The sequence below is a fragment of the Tupaia chinensis genome, unplaced genomic scaffold (assembly GCF_000334495.1).
Source record: "Tupaia chinensis unplaced genomic scaffold, TupChi_1.0 Scaffold000394_1, whole genome shotgun sequence".
Classification (NCBI taxonomy): Eukaryota; Metazoa; Chordata; class Mammalia; order Scandentia; family Tupaiidae; genus Tupaia; species Tupaia belangeri.
The window spans coordinates 3,003,742-3,010,635 of NW_006159896.1; the positions used below are offsets into that span (position 1 = coordinate 3,003,742).

Consider the following 6,894-nt stretch of genomic DNA (forward strand, 5'->3'; position numbering starts at 1 on the left):
CCCCCAGAGGACAGCCTCCCTTCGCAGGGCGGCCCGCCCACGTGCTGCCCCTTGGCAGGGGCCTGGCCTCGGCAGCGCTGCCCGGACAGGTCCCACAGCCGCAGCTGGGGCCTGGGATCATCCAGGCTGTGTTTTAATAAGGAAGATGAAGTTCTTGGAAGCCCCAGTCCTGGAGGAGGGGGCAGCAGGGGATGCCCACCTTGGTCCTCTCTCCCTCTGGTGGGCGGGGACCGGAGGCCTGGCCAAGTGGCCTCTTGGCCGCTGGGGGCCTGGGCTGTGGGGGGCCATGCCCTGGGCCCGGGGGGAGCTGGCTCGGCACGGCCCTCTCCCGAGTAAGCCCACAGGATATTACTCTGCCTTTGTGTGCTTGGTGACCCGGCTGCTGGTTATTGAAAAATTCCACCGCTCGGCACAGGGCAGGCCCGCTGACCCCTCAGCCGGGGACGCGCCTATCTTTCAAAAGATACGGGATTAGAGCGCCAGACCCGACCTGGAGCAAAGCCCCGTCTGGGGTGTCTGTGTTTTCGTGGCCTCTCGGGATACTGGCTGGAGTGGGCTCTTGGCGCAGGATTTAATTAGTTGGAATCAGCCTGCGATTACTGTGGCGACTGTTTACCCAGCCACTCTGCAGTCTGAGCCCTGCTCCGAACAAAGATGGCCCCTCGGCCCGGCCCCCTGGGCCCGGCTGCCCTGGCCAGGGGCCCCAGCTGAGCCCAGCCCTCTGTGGGGAGGGGAGGGCCACGGCCTGGCCAGGCCTTCTGTTGGAGCACCTCGTTTAGCCGATATTTGTGGGCTTTCGCAATGCAAAGCATCTACGTGAGGCTTTTAAAAAATTAAAGCATCTCGAGAAATTTACGGCCGATTTCCGAGCGGGGTCCCCTCCCCCAGCTCAAGGCTCAGAGGCCATGGCGAAGCAGAGACGAATTTACTGGCGTGGGATTGAATTCCTGTCGCTGGCATGGGGGCTGTGCCTGGCATGGCAAGTTCTGGTCCAGTGGGGAGGTGCCCCCACAGGATGCATCTCTTGTGCCCACTCTGTCACCTGGGATGCCTCCAGGCTGGGAACCTGCCTGTCCCACACTCCCTTCCAGGGAACCACGGCGGTGACAGCGCGGTCAGGGACACGCGCTCTATGGTGCTCATGGCTCCCGACGCCTGTTCACAGGTGCCCTATAGACACACCTCTTATGTCCCCCTGTGCATGGTATGCCCACACGCCTGTGCTGCACACACAGGACTCCATGTCTACCTAGACATGCCTGCCTGTCCAGTGTGCATGTGGCACGGTATGTATGCACACTCAAGCACAGGCACGCCTGCCTGGACGTCCGTGTCTGTGTCTGTGCAGGCGGTTAGCGCATGCCTCCACAGACACACGTGGCTGCAGGCCTGCCTGTGTCTGCCCAAGGCACACGTACTGTGCACACGCTCGCATGCATGCTGACGCGTGCCACCTACACCAGCACTGTGTGTGAGTACAACTCTACAGGTTATGCCTGAGCACGCTCACACATGTGCACAATTGTTGGCACATCCATGTATACACATATGCACACATATGTTTCTATGTGCCTGCTGCCTCCACACACATACCCATGAGTCTAACCAGAGGAGGGTGTTGGGGTGTTTGCCCCTTGGAGGGGTGTCACCCAGACCCAGAGTCAGGTGACTATTCCGGGGGACCCATTCCTGCCGGTCTATGTTCTGAGAGGTTGAAGTACAGACACTGCCCCCACCTGTCACAGATCCCCTCTCTGGACCCTGCTCAGCCTCCTGAAGGCTCCATGGCCCTGTCTACCCCCGATTACTGTGGGTCTGTCCTGCCTTTCACCTGGGTGATTGGGATTGACCTGGGGGAAGGGGCAGCAACACGGCTGCCAGATTCAGAGGAGCTTCGGACACCAGCGGCCTCCCTTTCTGCCTTGCCTGGAGACAAATGGCCCCTGGCCCCAGGACCACATGCCTCCTAGGTACACAGGGACACGCTAACACACATGGGTACCTAGGCACACGTGTGTGACACAGTGCTCACACACAGGATGGCTGGAGTGCCATCTGCTCACACAGAGAAGTGCACAGGTGCACGTGGGTTCCACACGGGCACCCGGAGACACAATGTACCCAGACACACAGAGCAGGTGTGCACGCTGCACGGAGCCCAGGAGATGCTGGGCAAATGCGGACACAACACACACGTGAGGACAAAGATGCACGGGTGTGTGAGCAGATTGCAGGTACCCAGGGACACACCCAAACACATATGTACATGTGAGCGTGCACGTAAATGCATGTATATCCATGTAATGCAGACCCAGAGGAACACTTTTGCTGGGGAAACCTAGGATTATGTGGCTGTCTTGAAAGTGGCCACTATGTGGCTGGGAAGGTCAGGGAGGCCTAGGCAGAGGGCAGTACTCCCCACAGGCCCAGCTGGTCTGCGGCGAGGCCGGATCTGCCCCCACAACTCACTGACTGCCCTTTCCTTTCCCCAACCCTGGGAGCCATCCAGCCCCGTCTCTGCCCCCTGGGCCAGGCCCTTGCTGCCTCCTGGCTCCCTGACACCAAGCAGTGCCCGCTCTTAGCTGTGTGTCTTTTACCCGGCAGGTCTGCAGCCTGGAGTGCCCTTCCAGTCACGCCCTTCCTCCTGCCCTCCTGCCTCCCCTTCCTCTGGTCCTAACTGGGCTGCCAGGACCAGGCCTGCAATGATCTTCATGCCCATGTCTAAACTTTAAGTTGGAAATGACTCAGCTCCCTCACTGAGCAGGGCACGCAATGGTTTAGCAAAGGAGGTTAAATGCAAACGGCTTTCCTCAGCCTGCCGGGTGCAGCGGTCAGTTCCCTGAAGGCTTGTCTCTGGCTGTGAGACTGTCGCCCCTGCTAAGCCCACTCCAGGAGGGCCGAGGAGGGGAAGTGTGAGGGTTGGGGGACAGGAGGCGAGGGTGGGCGTCTCTCAGGGTGGAAGACGTGGGTTAAAGTGAGCCTCTGTTGGTCTTAGCTATGTGCTCTTGGGCCCATGACTTGGCCTCCAGAGCCTCATCTCTAAGCTGGGCGGTTCAATCTGCCTTCGCAGGGTCCTGGTAAGGTTCCATGAGACAGTGAGTGCTGAGAGGCCAGGGCTGGGCTCAGGAAGCAACTCGCACACTCCTTCCATAGCCTGAGCCAGGGGAAACCACCCCTCATGCTGGGGTCCTTGCAGGCCTGTGGCCTCAATGAGAATCTCTGTCCCCGAGCCCCCAGCACCAATCACTTCCTCACCATCTCTTCCTCAAGAGGGACACCCAGCTCCCTTCGGCCCCTCGGCCTGCTCACCTCTCACCTCCCCTGGCCAGCCACACTCTGGGGAAACTGTCTACACCTGCTGGCATTGTGCCTTCACTTCCTTCCTCAACCAACCTGCTGAAGCTTCCTCTACTTCCTTTGTTTTCAGCTGAAGACACAACCCTTCTGATCCTTCTGGACCCGAGAATGAATGGAGCCACAATCAATGAATGCATCTCACTCATTGACTCACTCATTAACTCCACTGACCGGTGTTTACTGAGCAGCTACGATGGGCCCAGCACTGTGCAGGGACTGGGCACGCAAGTGCACACCCTCCTGTGACTGGCCACACTCAGCCATACCTTTCTTCTGGAAACTCTACCCCATAGACAAGGGGGAAAAAAAAAAAAAAAAAAAAAAAAAAAAAAAAAAAAAAAAAAAAAAAAAAAAAAAGGAAAATACATGAGGAAAAAATTGTGTATAAATTTTCAAATATGTTTGCACCAAAGTAAACTTGCATTAAAAAAATTGCTAGAGGGCATGCGTACTCGCCAAAGAGAGACAGAAAAAGTGCGAAAGCACCCCTGTGGGATGGTCACGCCACACCTGATCCTCCATTTTTTCTTCCTTGGGGATTTTGGGCACCCACGCACATGCACCCAGGGTGTTTCTCAAGCTGCTGGACCCAGGACTTGAACTGTACAGTTAGCTTTGTGGGATCCAGCCGCCTTAACCAAAATGCCACAGGCTGGCCCTAAACTCGCACTTGAATTCCATTTTTCCACAAACTTTTGGAGCCATGTTTCTGGTTTTCCACCTGCTCTTAAATGCCAGGCCCCTCAGGGGTCTGCCCTCTTATGGTTCGATTGTCGCTTAGATGACAAAAGCCCTCAAGCACCATCTCCTATTCTACAGCACTGACCCCTTCTCCCAGCCCAGGCTACCACCCCCGGATCCAGACCCCTCTCCTTGCCCACTGCCTGGGCTGCCGTGGATGCCCCAGGGCAGCAGGGCCTGATATGTTTTCAGCCTGGGTCCTGTCACGTGGTGCATGTGCGTGAGGTCCAGGCACAAGGACACTCGCGAGTGTGACAGTGATCCCTGGCAGTAGCTCCGAGGGCTGTCACTGGGCACGTGAGTTCTGAAACCTAAGCTCGCCTATTCCCTGGACCATCACATGGTGATTGTAAAGACAGGCAAAGCTGGGGGCACCGACGTGGACAGATGTCCTCGGTGCGTTGCTAAGTGGGACATGCAAGTGCAGAGCAGAATGGTCCAGAGAAAATATGGCCCCAGTAAAAAAGCCGGCATGCACAGAGCACGCCCATGTGCCTGGAGGAAAGGTCTGGAATGTTGCCATTGTCAACTGACTACCTCTGGGGAGAGCGCAGGGGCAGGGGTGAGAGCTGCCCTTTTGGCTTGGCTTACTTCAGCTTTGCCTGCATTTATTTTATAATAAGCAACGATGACTTTTATATAAAAAAGAAAAAATAAGAAACATTTAAAAAGAACATATGAAAAAGAAAGGGCCCATTTGTCATTTCCCCTGAGCTCAGCTCCCTCTGATCAGCTCAGCTGGAAGTGACAGCACTGTCCTCCCAGGGTCCTTCCCCCACTCCTCTCCCGTTCTAGCCAGGGGGAGCCTCTGCAAGCCCTTGTCCCGTAGACCACTGCCCAGGCTTGTACCGCCTGCCAATATCTCCTGCCAAAAAAATTTAAAAGTTGTTCATTTATTTCTTCCATGAGAGAAAGGTACAGAGATAGATGGAGAGACAGACACGGGTGCCCCCAACCAGCCAGGATATGGGCAAAGGGGTGCCTGGCTTGCTCAGGGAGATCTGGGGCTGGGATGCAAACCCAGGACCTTCCCTGGGTTGTCCAGCTGCATTATTGCTGTGTCGTATTTGCCCCCAAACTTTTTTTAAAGAGATTTTTTTCATAGGGTGCATGTGCTTGCCAGAAAGACAGAGACAGACAGAGAGACAGAGCAAGAAATCACTGCCCAGGGGGGATGGCCACACTGCAATCCCTTTTCCTTCATTCTTCTCTTGGGATTTTGGGTATGCATGCATACCTGCTTGGCCTGAGTCTTACGCAGTTGGATCTGGGACTCGAACAGTGGTTGACTACATAGGAGTCTAGTGATGAATCATTACACCATCTGCTGGTCCCCTCAAACTTTTTTTAAGAGAGATTTTTGCTATAGGGCATGTGTGCTTGCCAGAGAGACAGAGACAGAAAGTGAGAAACCACTCCCCAGAGGAGATGGTCATGCTGCTATCCCTTCTCCTCCATTCTCCTCTCAGAATTTTGGGTACTCACGCACATGTGCCCAGCATGAGTTTTAAGCTGCCAAATCTGGGACTCAAACCGCAGTAGACTACATGGGAGTCCAGCAACATAACCATTATGCCATCTGCTGGTCCTAAGCCCCCTGCAAATGTTGTAATATGCATAAGTGCTTAGCACGGTGCCCAGCACAGAGCCAGGGCCGCAGCTCCTGGCCACGGCTGCTGTTACTGTCATGGCCAGCACTGGACAGCTTCTCTTCTTACCTCCCTCTTCCTTCTCTCTTCCTCTTGGCCCTCAGTTTTCCACCCTCTTTCTCTCTCACTACCCCCCCCACCCCCCGTCCTATCCTCTTTCTAGAACTGGATTTGAGCTCCAGCCACACAGGCAAGCTCTCCCCATCTGACCTGCTCACTGATCGGCCTCAGGCACGCATGGTCTCAGTCAATCTGGTCTCAAAACGGGCACAGCCTCAACTCTGCCTTCGCACTCACTGGCCCCTCTTCCTGTCTGGCCTGCTACCCCTCCAGGGCCCTTAATTGAGTGCTTTTTATCCTTCCAGGCTAGATTCAGTGGGTACTTCCTTGGGGAGCCTGTTGGTCCCTGGCACCTGCCTGAGGGCTGTCATAACCCCTTGGGCCCCCAGGAGGTGAGGAGCTGAGCACCAGAGCTGGGTTCAGTCTCTGCCTCTCACCAGGTCTCTCAAACCTCAGTTTTCTCAACCTAAAGTAGGTGGGACCAGCAGTTAGTGTAATGGCTATGTCGCTGGACTCCCATGTAGTCGATAGCAGTTCACGTCCCGGACCCGGTGGCTTGAAACTCACGCTGGGCGCGTGTGCGTACGTGCCCAGGATCCCGAGGGGAGAATGGAGGAGAAGGGATTGCGGCGTGGCCATCCCCCCTGGGGGGGTGACTTCTCGCTTTCTGTCTCTCTGTCTCTGTCTGTCTGGCGAGTGCACGCGCCCTCTAGCAAAAACCTCTCAAAAAAAGAGAGAAAAATAGGGCAGGTTGTATGAGCTGACCGAGCTGCAGAGAACCTCGTCACCCTGCCGCGGCACTGCCCCCCGTGTGGCCACGATGAAGGCCCCTCCCATCTCTGTCTCTCTGTAGGGCAGCCTCTCACCCACTGCTGCCTTCTGTGCTTGGTCACATTTGCATTCACCCTGGAGACAATGGTGCTGCCCTCTGGGGCATGGGGGCTCTCCATGCGGAGGACACAGCTGAGATGCCCCAGGCTGGCACGGGCCAGCTCTGCTGAGGCGGGGGGCTACCCGGGGGCCGGGGGGGGCAGCTGGCGCCTGCTCTGTTCAAAGTCCAGCGATTTTCCACGGCTGGTGAGGGGCG

The 6,894-nt window shown here is 56.3% G+C and overlaps 1 protein-coding gene across 1 annotated transcript in view; it reads right to left on the minus strand.

Annotated features, from left to right (window-relative positions):
* Positions 1-6,894, minus strand: part of LMX1B (LIM homeobox transcription factor 1 beta) — a 91,406-nt gene that overhangs the window by 30,061 nt on the left and 54,451 nt on the right. The window lies entirely within an intron of this gene.